Source organism: Lactuca saligna, chromosome 4 (assembly GCF_052625555.1).
Source record: "Lactuca saligna cultivar CGN05327 chromosome 4, ASM5262555v1, whole genome shotgun sequence".
Classification (NCBI taxonomy): Eukaryota; Viridiplantae; Streptophyta; class Magnoliopsida; order Asterales; family Asteraceae; genus Lactuca; species Lactuca saligna.
The window spans coordinates 97,389,766-97,402,652 of NC_136420.1; positions in this window are offsets into that span (position 1 = coordinate 97,389,766).

Genomic DNA, 12,887 nt, shown 5'->3' on the forward strand with positions numbered 1-12,887 from the left:
GTTTTCCTGTCCCGGCCTACTAAAAATAATATATAAGTAATATAACTATAATATATTAAAAATAAAGTCAAAATTATCCAATGGAGTCTAAACGAGAGTTGTATAGCATAATCTCACCTTCGCATCGATATAAAGAACATCGAAAACGGAGTTCGTATGTGAAAGTTATGAATTTCTGAAGTTCGGGGTGCGAACCCCAAAGCCGCGTCAGAGACCACGACGTGGTAAGAAGTGCCACGACGTGGTAGGTCTTCTGACACCTCCGGGAGTCCACCAGATGCAACTTGAGATGACGCATGCAGTGACGACCAAGCCCACGACGTGGCAATGCCAGTTTTGCCCTATAAATAGATTTGAAGGGCCAACTGAGTTTGGTTGCTCATTCTCTCATCTCTCACCCATATTACCTCGATTTATATGCAAAGATGTACCCCCGAAGCCCCGGTATCATCCCGAGACCCGAAGCGAGTGCCGAATCCCCGAAGATCCCGAGAAGAAAAATGTTTCCGAGCCGAAGCTCTGCCCGCGAGAAACCCGGTGTGTGAAGATATCCCGGTTTCACCGAAGAATACTACTCTTAGAGATATAGTGCTGTCCGATCGTCTTCTGATCAAGTGAGTGTATAGTCCCTTTCATAACACGATTTTAATACAAGTATTGTTTGAATGTATTAAGTATATGTTTTGGGTGAGTATGTGATCACTTTCTTCTAACATATATATATATATATATATATATATATATATATATATATATATATATATATATATATTAAGTATTTGCTATGAAATACGTGCTATGTGTTTATATATTGTTGTTTATTTGAGATGAGTGTGGAATGGATGTTTTATATAGGTGTTAAATGAGTTAATATGTATATGTATTTTATATCTACAAATATGTTGGGTAGAATATGGGTAGATGAATTAGATTATGTATGATGATAATTAGGTGATGAGAAATAGGTGATGTGAGATGAGAGGAGATACCATAACCTTGACCGGCGATGTGGCAATTTGGCAATGTAGTCATCTACCAGAGTATAGATGGCGACCACAAACTATTCTAGATGACCCCGTGGAAAGACCAGCAGGCTCATAACCTGTAGGTGATGAATTACGAGTTCAGGTGATGTTGTAACTACGTATTCATGCGATGATACTCTAACCCTTACTATGAATTACGAGTCAAGGCGATGTTGTGGCTGCGTATTCATGCGATGATAGCCTAACCCTTACTATGAATTAATAGTCCGGGCGATGTTGTGACTACGTATTCATGCGATGATCCTTAGGAGAAAGTCCTTAGGAACAAACATACAATGAAATGTGATGTAAGGAGATGAGAGGTAAATACGATGTAGGAGATGACCCTTAGGATAATTCCTTAGGGAAGGTACTTAAGATATAAATGGAGATAACGGGGATGGGTAATTGGGTTGATTGTTTGATGATTGAATATATATATATATATATATATATATATATATATATATATATATATATATATATATATATATATATATATATATATATATATATATATATATATATGATATAATATTGTGGGTTGAAAATCCTATATGCTTACCAGGCTCCCAAGCCTAATCCACTCAGTTTAATTGTATTACAGGTATCGATACGATGCTGCTTTGCACTGAGAGATTAAAGGAGATGTAAATCACTAGAGTAAATGAATGTATGTTCTGTTTATTCTTATGTGTCTGTATCGGAACATGACATCCCAAGGTTTTATTATTTAATGAAAATACATTCTCTATGAGAAATATTTTGATAAGTTTTTATCATATATTGTTTTGGGAACAAATTCCGCACCCGTTTTCTTTAAACGATTACTCTGATTTTAAAAACAAAGCATAAACAAATCGGTCTTTTTTGGCCGTGAAATTGGGGATGTCACGTTGGACCCCAATCTTTTGGGGTGAGGTAGGTCAGAGAGTCATAGGGAGTACTATGGTGGTACTCAAGACCATTGAGAAGATCCAGCAGGTCTATAGCAGGCTCCAAACTGCTCAGAGTCGGCAAAAAAGCTATGCCAACAAGCGTCATTTAAACCTAGAGTTTCAGGTAGGGGACATGGTTCTCTTGAAGGTGTCACCTTGGAAAGGTGTCATCCAGGTCAAGAAGCAGGGCAAGGGGGCCCCATGTATATCGGTCCGTTTAGGGTTTTGGCTCGGGTGGGCCGGGTTGCTTATCGTTTGGATCTTCCAGCAGATCTTAGCTAGATCCATAACACTTTTCATGTCTCCTAGCTGCGGAAGTGCTTAATGGATGACTCCACAGTTGTGCCTTAAGAGGATATTCAGGTGGATAATAGCCTGAATTGCATCAAGAGACTAGTAGCCATTGTCGACAGGAAGACAAAGGAGCTGAGGAACAAGAAGGTGGAGCTGGAAAGGTGCAGTAGCCACACCGCAAGTGGTCCTAGTGGACTTCGAGGACGATGTCTGAGAGTTGTTCAGGGAAGAGGACTTCGAGGACGATGACTGAGTCAAGTGGCGGAGAATTTTAACATCTGTGACTTGAGGCAATGTTAATTATTTAATCTTGTAATTAATTGTTGGACTATGAAATTAATGTTGGATTATTGAGTTGGGCCTTTATTGAGTTGGGTTGTTATAGAGTTGGGCTGACTGAAGATGTACGTTGGGTGTAAGCTTGGCGTACGTGGGGCATAGTGACGACGCTGGATACGGGGGGTGATGCGTGTACGCGTAGCATATGCGAAATGACTCAAAACCCTAATTTTTTGGGTTTATGCCATGTATATGTCCCAAACCCTAGCTTCCTTACCAACCTCTTTAACTCAAGAACCCTAGAAACCTAATCTTCTTCATCTTTGTGTGATATTGATCTTGTGAAGTCCATTTTAGTAGCTTGGAACTTGGAAGGAGAAAGAGGAAGTTGTTGAAGAAGAACTTGTGTAGCTTGAGCTTAAAGATATGAGACATCATCATCATCATTTAGCACTCATTTGAGGTAAAAAAAACTCAAAACTTACCTCGTGAATGCTTAGATCTCTTGTAATGAGCTTTTGGACCTTTTTGGTCCCAAGAATGGAACTTTATGGTTCCAAATCCGTTTCTAGGCTTATGGTTGCCACCCTTAGTGCTATTTGAGTCCCAAAGATAGAAAATTTACCATCTTGAAGGGCTTCATATGGCCATGTATGAGTATTAGTCATTTCTATGAAATTAGATTGCCATATTTCAAGTTTGGGTCCATCTGGGGGTTTACAAGCCAACAAATAATCGACTTTATGGGCTAAGACACTTTTTGGACTCAGATATGTGTTTAAAGCTTATGGTCTTAAGAGGTTAAGCCCTTTTTGAAGATTATGGCTTAATAGGGTAGTACGTTGGGCGTACAAGCCCATACACGCAACATACATGCCATGTAGCTTGTACGCATAGTGTACTAACTGGATTAGGGTGTTTGGTCATTTGGGCCTCGGTTTCTGCCATTCCATGGACTTTTCTATTTTGGGCCATAATGGGCTACATTAAATCAAATTTTAGGCCAAAGTTATGTTTGGGCTTAAGGAAAGGCCTATTTGAGAAGTTAGGACCAATTTAGAATATTGGGCTATTGGTGGGTACTAGTGGGCTTGGAAAGGCTATCTAGAATTAGGCCTTTCATGTTATGGATTTGGGCCTAGGTCATGGGTTGTATTAGATTAGGGGTAAAATGGTCATTTTACCCTAAGAAGGATTATTGGGTCTTGAATAAGTGTTATTTTGTACTAATAGCTCGGGGAGTAGTCAGAGCAGACGTTAGAGATTACTTACCGTGAGATTTTGCATTCAGATTTGCAAGGTGAGTTTGCTCCTATATGAACAAGGCGAAGTCACCAATGCCATCCCGTATATTATGTTAGTATGCTTCAGACTAAGGTCCAATGTCGGGCAGTGCCTGATGTAGGTTTATATGTTTTCTAGATTTCGAGTTGATGTCGGGCGGTACCCGAGGAATGTTTGTATGCTTGATGTCCTTGTGATTCTTGCATGTGTATGTATTGTATGTTTCGGATATGGTCCGATGTCGGGCAATGCCCAAGGAATGGTTGTATGCTTTCGGATTTCGGTCCGATGTCGGGCGGGGCCCGATGAATGTTTATATGTTTATGTTATGTGATTATTTATGTGTATTTGTTGATATTTTTATATGTATACCGACCATGGCTCGATGTCGAGCGGGGCCTGATGTCGGACTTTGTCTGATGTCGGATGGGGCCTAATGTCGGACACTACCCCATGTTCGGCATAGCCTGATGAAGGGGCAGTGCCCACAATATGTTTATATGTGGTTATGTGACTATTTGTATGGTATGTGGTAGTTTGGGGAGACTCAAGCTTCGTACTTACAGTTTTTACTTTTGGTTTCAGGTACATCCGGTAGCAAAGGGAAAAGCTCGGGATGACTGCATTGCACACACCATGATGTTTAGCCTGGGATGTTTACTCCGATATATTTGACAAATGTTTTGATATGGATATACCGTTTATGATGTTTTGACTTATGTTTGATGAAATGATTTTGATAACTATGGTCTTATTTAATAATTAAAAATGAAATTTTTAGTCATGATTTTTGGGATGTTGCACACTGATTGAAAGTATATGTGATCCATATATTCACCTCCCTTATCAGTCATGAGACATTTAACCGGATTGCCCAATTGCAATTTCACCTCGATTTTTTATATCTTGAATTTATCTAAGGCTTCGTCCTTAGAATGTAACAAATACACATAGCAAAACTGAGTGCAGTCATCAATGAAAGTGACTACATACTTTTTATTTCCCAAGTAAGGATAGGATTGAAAAACACATAGGTCACAGTGTATAAGTTCCAAAATAGCCGAATTTCTAGTGACACTATGAAAAGGGTTGTTTTGTCACTTTTGTAAGCATGCACATTTTACATTTCTCAAAAGTCATGTAAAAGGTTGGAATTAATCCATCTTTTGACATCTCATGCATCCTTCTAAAATTAACATGACCTAATCTTACATGCCAAAGCATAGATTTATCAACATTAGAAGTAGCAAATACAAATGCATAATTTTGAACAGGTAATGATTTGCCAACAATACTCAAATGAAACATTCTGTTATTTAAATATCCAAAACCAATAAACATTCCACCTCGCGATAAGATGAACTTATTTGACTCAACAACTTGTTTAAAACCATCAGAATCCATACAAGTAGAACTAACAAGATTCATTCGAATCAATGGAACAAACAAAACATCAAAAAGCCTAATAGTATTTCTAGAAGTAAATTCAAGAATCAAGACACCAACACCACAAATAGGTATAAAATAATCGTCTCCCGTTCTCAACACAGATCCATCATCAAGTAGTGTTAATGTTTCGAATAACCGTTTATCCTTGCATACATGGTTCGTTTCCCTGGAGTCGATTCACCAAGTAGCATCGTCATCCTGTACATAGAATGATTTAGGAATAAGTGAAACAAAATAAACATAACTCTAATCAGAATTATCAAAGTTAGTCAAAAACTGACCTCCTTTAACTTGTCCCGAAGACCCGTTCACACTTCCATTGGCTCCATTGTTTCCAGCACCATTATTGTTATTATTGTTGCCTAAGTTCACACGATAATCATGTTTGTAATGCACCACCTTGTTGAACTTCCAACAAACCAATTCCTTTTTCCTTTTGTTGGAGTTATTTGGGACATGTTCCTGCTTACGTTTTTCATGTCCTTTATGGTTTGGGTTCCTGGCTTTATTTTCAACCATATGAACAGTGGGTTGTCAGGGTTCAACTTTCCCTTTGGTTTTATAAGATTTTCCAATTTCCTTCGTACGAAGAGATTCTTCAATACGAATATGACTAACAAGTTGAACCAATGATAGTTCCTCATTTTGATGTTTTAGGTTATGTTTAAAATCCTTCCAAGATGGTGGAATTTTGTCAATTACAGTTGACACAACAATTGATTCATCCATATTTATACTGTGTAGTTTAAATTGAACATAAATAGCAAGGAGTTCATTATATTGTTCAGTGATAGACCTTGAATCGACCATCTTAAATTTATTAAAGTCACTAACCAGAAAATTCTTTCTAGAAGCATCCTCAATGATGTATTTAAATTCAAGGGTGTCCTACAAATGCTTAGTAGTTAAAGCATCACCGTGTATATCAAGTAGAGCATCGAACATACCGTTCAAGATCTGAACTTTGTAGATGTATTCGTCATTGTCCCACTTTTGCCTCTTTCCGGTCTCTTCAAGTGTCTCATCAACACCTTCCTCCGCTTCAGGTGGTCTTGGAGTAGTCAGCATGTATGCTGCCTTCAGAGTGGTCAACATGAAGTGCATCTTCTTCATCTAGTGCCTGAAATCAACTCCTTCAAACTTTTCCTGTTTTGCAAACTCTTGTTCATCTTGTGGATTGATTCACCCATCTTCAAAAAAAGAAGATATCAGTTCGGTTGTTAGAAATTGTGTAGGGTTTATAGTGAAGATATGGATTCCCCTTGGATCGTGTAAGCACTTTCTGAACTGATATTTCTACCCTATGTTCGGGTTATAAGAAACTCAGCCTAAGATAATCCCAAGGGGAAACTTACGAATCTAGACATAGAAAACTTAAGTCAAATTACTAGAAGATTTTTTGTTCGTATGAAGAAAAACAAGAGCTAAAAAAGGCATCGTCCCTTCAATGAGAGAGCCGTTTATATAATAAACGAAATGTAGGGTTTTGATTTTAGGGCTGGCTGTCATCGGTTTCTTTGAAACAAATCAAGGGAATCCAAATTAACGAGGAAACAAATCAAGGGAATCCGAAATTAATGATGAAATCAATGGTTTCCAAAACTGAAGAACTTGGTCAGTTTTACCATAATCGCCCTCAAAATTTTGATTTTTCCACTATGTACCCACTTGAAAAATCTGAAGAGTTTTTGGGGCGCTGTCTCATTAGTAGGACCCCACTAGGGGCGCTGCTCATAGACCCCGCCAAAGGGGCACTACCCCTTTGGAAACCCAAGACCCAGGGGCGTTGCCCCCGGACCCTCGAACTTGTCGTCAAACCGGATTCTATTTCGATCTTATACATGTGTGCACTCCACACATAGCCAAACATATAGGTTCCAATACTAAATTATGAATCCCCTTATCTCATATGTAGGTTCCAATACTAAAATGTCATGGTAACTGTAAGGTCTTGAAACGGATCTTACCAATAATCAAACAATCAAAACACTCAATAATAACAAGAATGAAGTAGAAACAAAAATCAGAACAAGCTTGCACACGCTTCTATTAATTGAAAACATCTGGTACAACTTGTAAAATAGCAGGCCGTGAACTCTAAGGCATCAACAACCATTAAATGACCTAGCTAGCATCTATTTATAGTGGACTTGGGCCAGCCGTGGGTTTACGGCCGTAAACAAGCTTACGGCCGTAAACTACAATCAACACTACCAAAACTACATATTGACACAAAAGAACCTATTACAACCAAAGCCTAGACCAAACTAATATTTAAACCCTTTAATATCCCCCTTTGTTTGGTGCTAGCTTGAAGTTAATCTTTGTCAATTACCATTACATCTTCCTACCCCATTGCCCCATTCCGCATGCATTTATTTATGATCTCTGCAACCATGGATGTGTATTCCTTCGCGGCTGACTTAAATATCTCCTCCGCAAATTTAATCTAATGAAGGCTTAGATGATGAATGTCCCATTTCCTAAACTGGAACAAATCCCTTCGATCATACAGACAGGTGCATCCCTCTTTTAGTTTGATAACAGCAGACGTTGTAGTTTCATCGAATACCCAATAGAGCATGGAGCTAAGGGATCCATCCGGGTAACTTTGAAGCGCGAGGATTTGTTTGAACTGATTTGTTGCATGCCACATCACCACCTGAAGTGGTTGACCAGTTTTGGGATCTATGACATCAGGGTAATGCTTTATAACATATTCAACAGTCTTCATGGAGGGAAAGCCCTTCTTCACCTGATCTTCAAGAAAATGTTTGAACTGAGTTGCCTGTTGATTATCTGAAGGGTTTGAAAAAGGAGATTGGGACAGCTCTGAAAGATCCACCCTGGTCCACGAATTAAAATCACGACAATCTTTATAGAGCTTCGTGTTGCCACTCTTTCTCCGCACGATTCACATATTTTGGGTGTCATGAAATCCGCAAGAGATGATCCCTGACCGATCACCATACGTGTCTCTAAAATGTACGGCCTCAAGATCCGTAACAGTGATTGTGGATTGATGCCCTGGTGCGTTTTTGTCGGAACTCCTCTTGAAAAAGAGTTGTCCCTTTTGAGCAGCTTTAGCTTGTCTGTCATGAATAATTTCTGCAACGTGTGGAGCATGAGCGGGTTCTTCTTCAAAACGATCTATGACCCGTGAAGTTTGAGTAGTTGGTACGACAATAGGATGAGCTTGAGAATGAAGATTGATTATGTACTCATCTGCAGATGTTTTATATTGGGCTCCAAGATCTTCTTCAAACTTCTTCTTTAAATCAAAATAACTAGAGGTCAGAAGATTAAAATGATCTTGAAGCTTAGAGATTTTCTTGGTCTTTGTTGCTCTATCTTCTTGAAGATCAGAAACTTGAATTTTCAAATTTGTATTCTAGCTCAAAATATCTTCTACTCGAATGTTGAGCTCTATATTCTTCTGGTCAAGCACATTCACTCTCCTTTGAAGCTCATCAACCACATAGTTATCTTCTCCTGAATGACCTTCTCTAAAATCAATTCCTTTAGCTTTAGAAGAAGGTGCATCAGTTTGTTCCTCGACAAGATACAAAGCTAAATGCACAGAGGCCTCATCAAGATCTGCCCTTGGAGTAGAAAATACCGGTGGAGCAGAGGAGCCACCAGCTTCAAAATGATGCTCAGACCTCCACATAAAGGTTCTATTGGTACAATAGCAGGGGTAGTCGTTGGCATAATCGGAAAGCCATGAGACAAGTTAGAGTCTAGAGGCCCAAACCTATGATCACGTCTTCTTCTTTTGGATGGAGGCTGTAAGGTCTGGTATGTTGTGCGATCACCCTAAAGTGGTTCAGATGTAGGCGAGGCACTATCAAGGGGAGGAATCCCTGACACTGTCACCATTGGATTTGTAGAGCCAGCCACTTGCTCTTTAGAAATGGGTGTTGAATCATGAACGTCTTCAGTGTCCCTTATCTCCGTTGCTGGGAGAGCAACATCACTGATATTATCAAGCAAAGTGTTGAGGTTGACATTCGACAAGAAGTCATCATTGCTTCCAAAATTGGTAGGAATTTCATCTCGATCAAAACCTGCAAGGTCGAGGTCTTCATATTGATCAGTCTCAGTCACATTCATGGTAGACCCTTCATTGTTGTCACTTTCGATTCGAACTGATCGCATGTCATGCTCCTCAGCTACAACCACATTAGGAGCAGCTGTCTCCTGCCCTTCCTGATCCGATACAGTGATCACATCTCCTTCCGAGATCACCCTTTCTGATGATGTGTGTTTTGAAGATATCTTATCAGAGGATCCGTGGGACTCGGACGCCTCATTCGGCTCAGCAAAACGTTCGAATTTAACTAATGGATAAAGTCCTTGAAAAGTAACCTTTCCTTTGTGATTTTGTTTAATTAGCCCAATAGTGTGAGGGCCCAAGGACTTCATATCAAGTGTATCACCCTCCATTGCCATGTCAGGAAATTGTTTGTTGATAAAAAGCTGAATGAATCTAGGATACATCAAAAAGGTATCCCGAGTGATGACATTGATGTTGACCACAAATTCATCCGATATAAAAGTTAAAAATCTAAAACCAATTCCTGTAGCAAGAGAAACTATAGCTCCAATGTTTCTCAGTGATATTTCATCTGCACCAGACCTCCTGCCGGAGATGCAGCTCACGAACACATGGGCTAGAAATCTCCAGAAGCTTTTTCATTGTAGGAAGTGAATTGCCCTCATGCCCCATCTTCCTCAAATCTTCTAAGCATCTTCAATACCAATTTCGGTGGGAAAACTTGGTAGGTCATTGATCAACAATGTTTCTCTGATGAACTCCTCATTGATCTCAACTTTGCATCCTTGAACGATTGTGTCTACAATCATAGCTCCATTATCGTCTCTTGTTATTTTGGCAGTCTGCCAGAACTCTCTTATGATTTTCTGATAAACAACGATGTTCATGGTGATAGCGGAGGCCAAACACCATTCTCGTAGTCCATGAATTATTGACTTGAAATCCACATGAGCCATCGGAGGATCAGCCAGTCTCATTGCTAGGTTGTGCATGTCTGCAAACTTTAAGGATGCCATTTGATCTGCACTAAAACATACTAAGTAAGACAAGGAAGAATTTTGAGCAAATAATATTTTAAATGATTTTAACTTCAAGCCCAAAAGTGAATTATTAATTTTTAAAATTAAATTTCAAGTCAAAGGAGAGTTTACGGTCAACGGGGGTTTACGGCCGTAAACACGTGACCGTAAGCCTATGGCCGCAAACCGAGTTTACGGCCGTAAGCTCTTCATGGTCGTCAGCTTAGGCCGTAAACTCCAACGTTTTCTTTTTTTCGTCGATTTTAGGCTCAAAACTCGTCAAATCCCAGAAATAAACACATATCCATGGTCGGAAACAAGATACGTTCGAAGTGATCAAAGCAATTTCACAAAAAAAAAACAAGAAAATTTTTCGAGGGGAGAGAGAGAGAGAGAGAGAGAGAGAGAGAGAGAGAGTTTGCGGCCGGAATCAGAATAGTGAATGGGTTTCCGGCTGTAAACTCTATTTATACCTTTGATCATTTTACCAGCTGACCACATAGTGTAAGGCACAGTCCAATACATTCAAAAATTTTAAAAAACAAAACTTTTTGAGGATTAAAATTAAAATTAAAAATTAAAATAAAAGAAAATTAATTTCCAAAATTAAAAAATTAACAATTAAATTTTAACAATTAAATAAATAAATAAAAATAAAATTAAAATTAAAATTAAAATTAAAATTAAATTAGACAAATAAAATAAAATAAAATGAACAGCCTAAAAATTTTAATTACTGAAAATAATTTTGTGACACTGGGATCAAAGTTGTTGGACAGTCCTATTCCATTTGTAAGTACCCTTATTTTCATGTCTTCATCTGATCGATCGCCAATATTGTGGTCCACTTAAACACGAAACATTTGTGACAAAATTTGGACAATTTACGAATGACACGACATTTTTAGCCCTTATTCTTAAGTAAATTTCCTTGGGACCATTTAGCTGACTACAACCAGAGATATTATTGTTCACCTAAATTGAGCAGCGAGATCTACATACAATCTATATGTGTTCAATTTTTAATTGTACTAGAACGTGTTTCCCGCTTCCTGATATGTTCCAGCAATCAAGGACTTCCAAAATACTCCTTACACCGGGTGAGCAGACAATTATTAAGAGAAGATAGATTTAGAATGCATATGCTATACATCCAGGTCGGATCTCTTCTAATCACGTAAAGGATGAAACATATGACTAACTGAAGTTTGAGAGGGATTGAGAAGAGAATGATTCATATAGTGTGTACCGAGGAGACAGTATATGGGTAACAGATAGAAAGAATTGCATAGAGAGAAGATGCAGAGAGATAGAATTGCATATGTTATAGTCCAGGTCGGATCTCTCGATCACGCAGAGGAGGCAACATATGACTAACAGACCGAAAGCAAGAAAATAACCTTCTACATACCTAGTTTATCGGAATTCTGCAGTCACCCCATCAAAACCGGAATTAAGGATAGAATCCGCACATCGAGGAAAAGTTAATCCACAGTTCTAGATACGAGTTCTTTTAATGTGACCGGTAGATTCTCATGTATATCTCCTTGCTCAACCTATCCGAGCGTTGTATTGTCAGGCTAAACGGATCTAACTAGTTCAATGTTTGTCAAGTCCTTAAATTCCTTAAGTTCAACTCTTCATAGTCAAGTCCATTTAAAATCTTTCATGCGTACCAGCGCATCAAGCACAGAGCGTAGACAATTCAATTTTGGTACGTTATGCAGATTCATATTGCCCGTCATCACTTGATAATATCAATTCCCGTCACAACACCTACAAACCAGACTATTTGCAACATTTTTCATTTTCTGGATTTTTTATTGTTTTTGGATTTTTTTAATTTTTTTATTGTTTTTGGATTTTTGATTGTTTCTCCTCTAAATTTGTGTATGGGTGAGAATGAAAATAAAAAAGAAATAAGATGCGCAAATTTAACCTAACCTGTATACAAAAACTAAACAATAAAAAATTAAGACAAATAAGGAAAAACTTAAAAAACTTTAAAAAAATAAAAACAGAAAAACTTAATGCTCAAAATGAATCATTTTCAAAAATCCCACAAGCACATAGAATCGAGCTTTGTTAAAAGGCTTAGTGAATAGATCTGCCACATTATTAGCAGTGGGAACCTTCCAGTCGGATGAGTGAACGTTCATAACAATCTCTGATGAAATGAATTTTAATATCGATGTGCTTGGTTTTAGAATGTTGGACAGGATTTTTGGCAATTTGAATCGCGAACTCATTATCACAGTAAATAGGGGTTTCTAAGTAATTCAAACCGTAGTCCAACAGCTGATGTTGGATCCAGATAACTTGAGAGAAACAAGCAGATGCAACAACGTATTCCGCCTCCGATGTTGAGGTTGAGACAATGTGTCGTTTCTTGCACTGCCACGACACTAGCCTGTCACCAAGATATTGACACCCTCCTGAAGTAGATTTCCTGTCAAGCTCACAACCTCCATAATTATTGTCAGCAAAATCATATAAATCAAATTCAGAATTCTTCGGATACCAAAGACCCAACTTTAGGCTA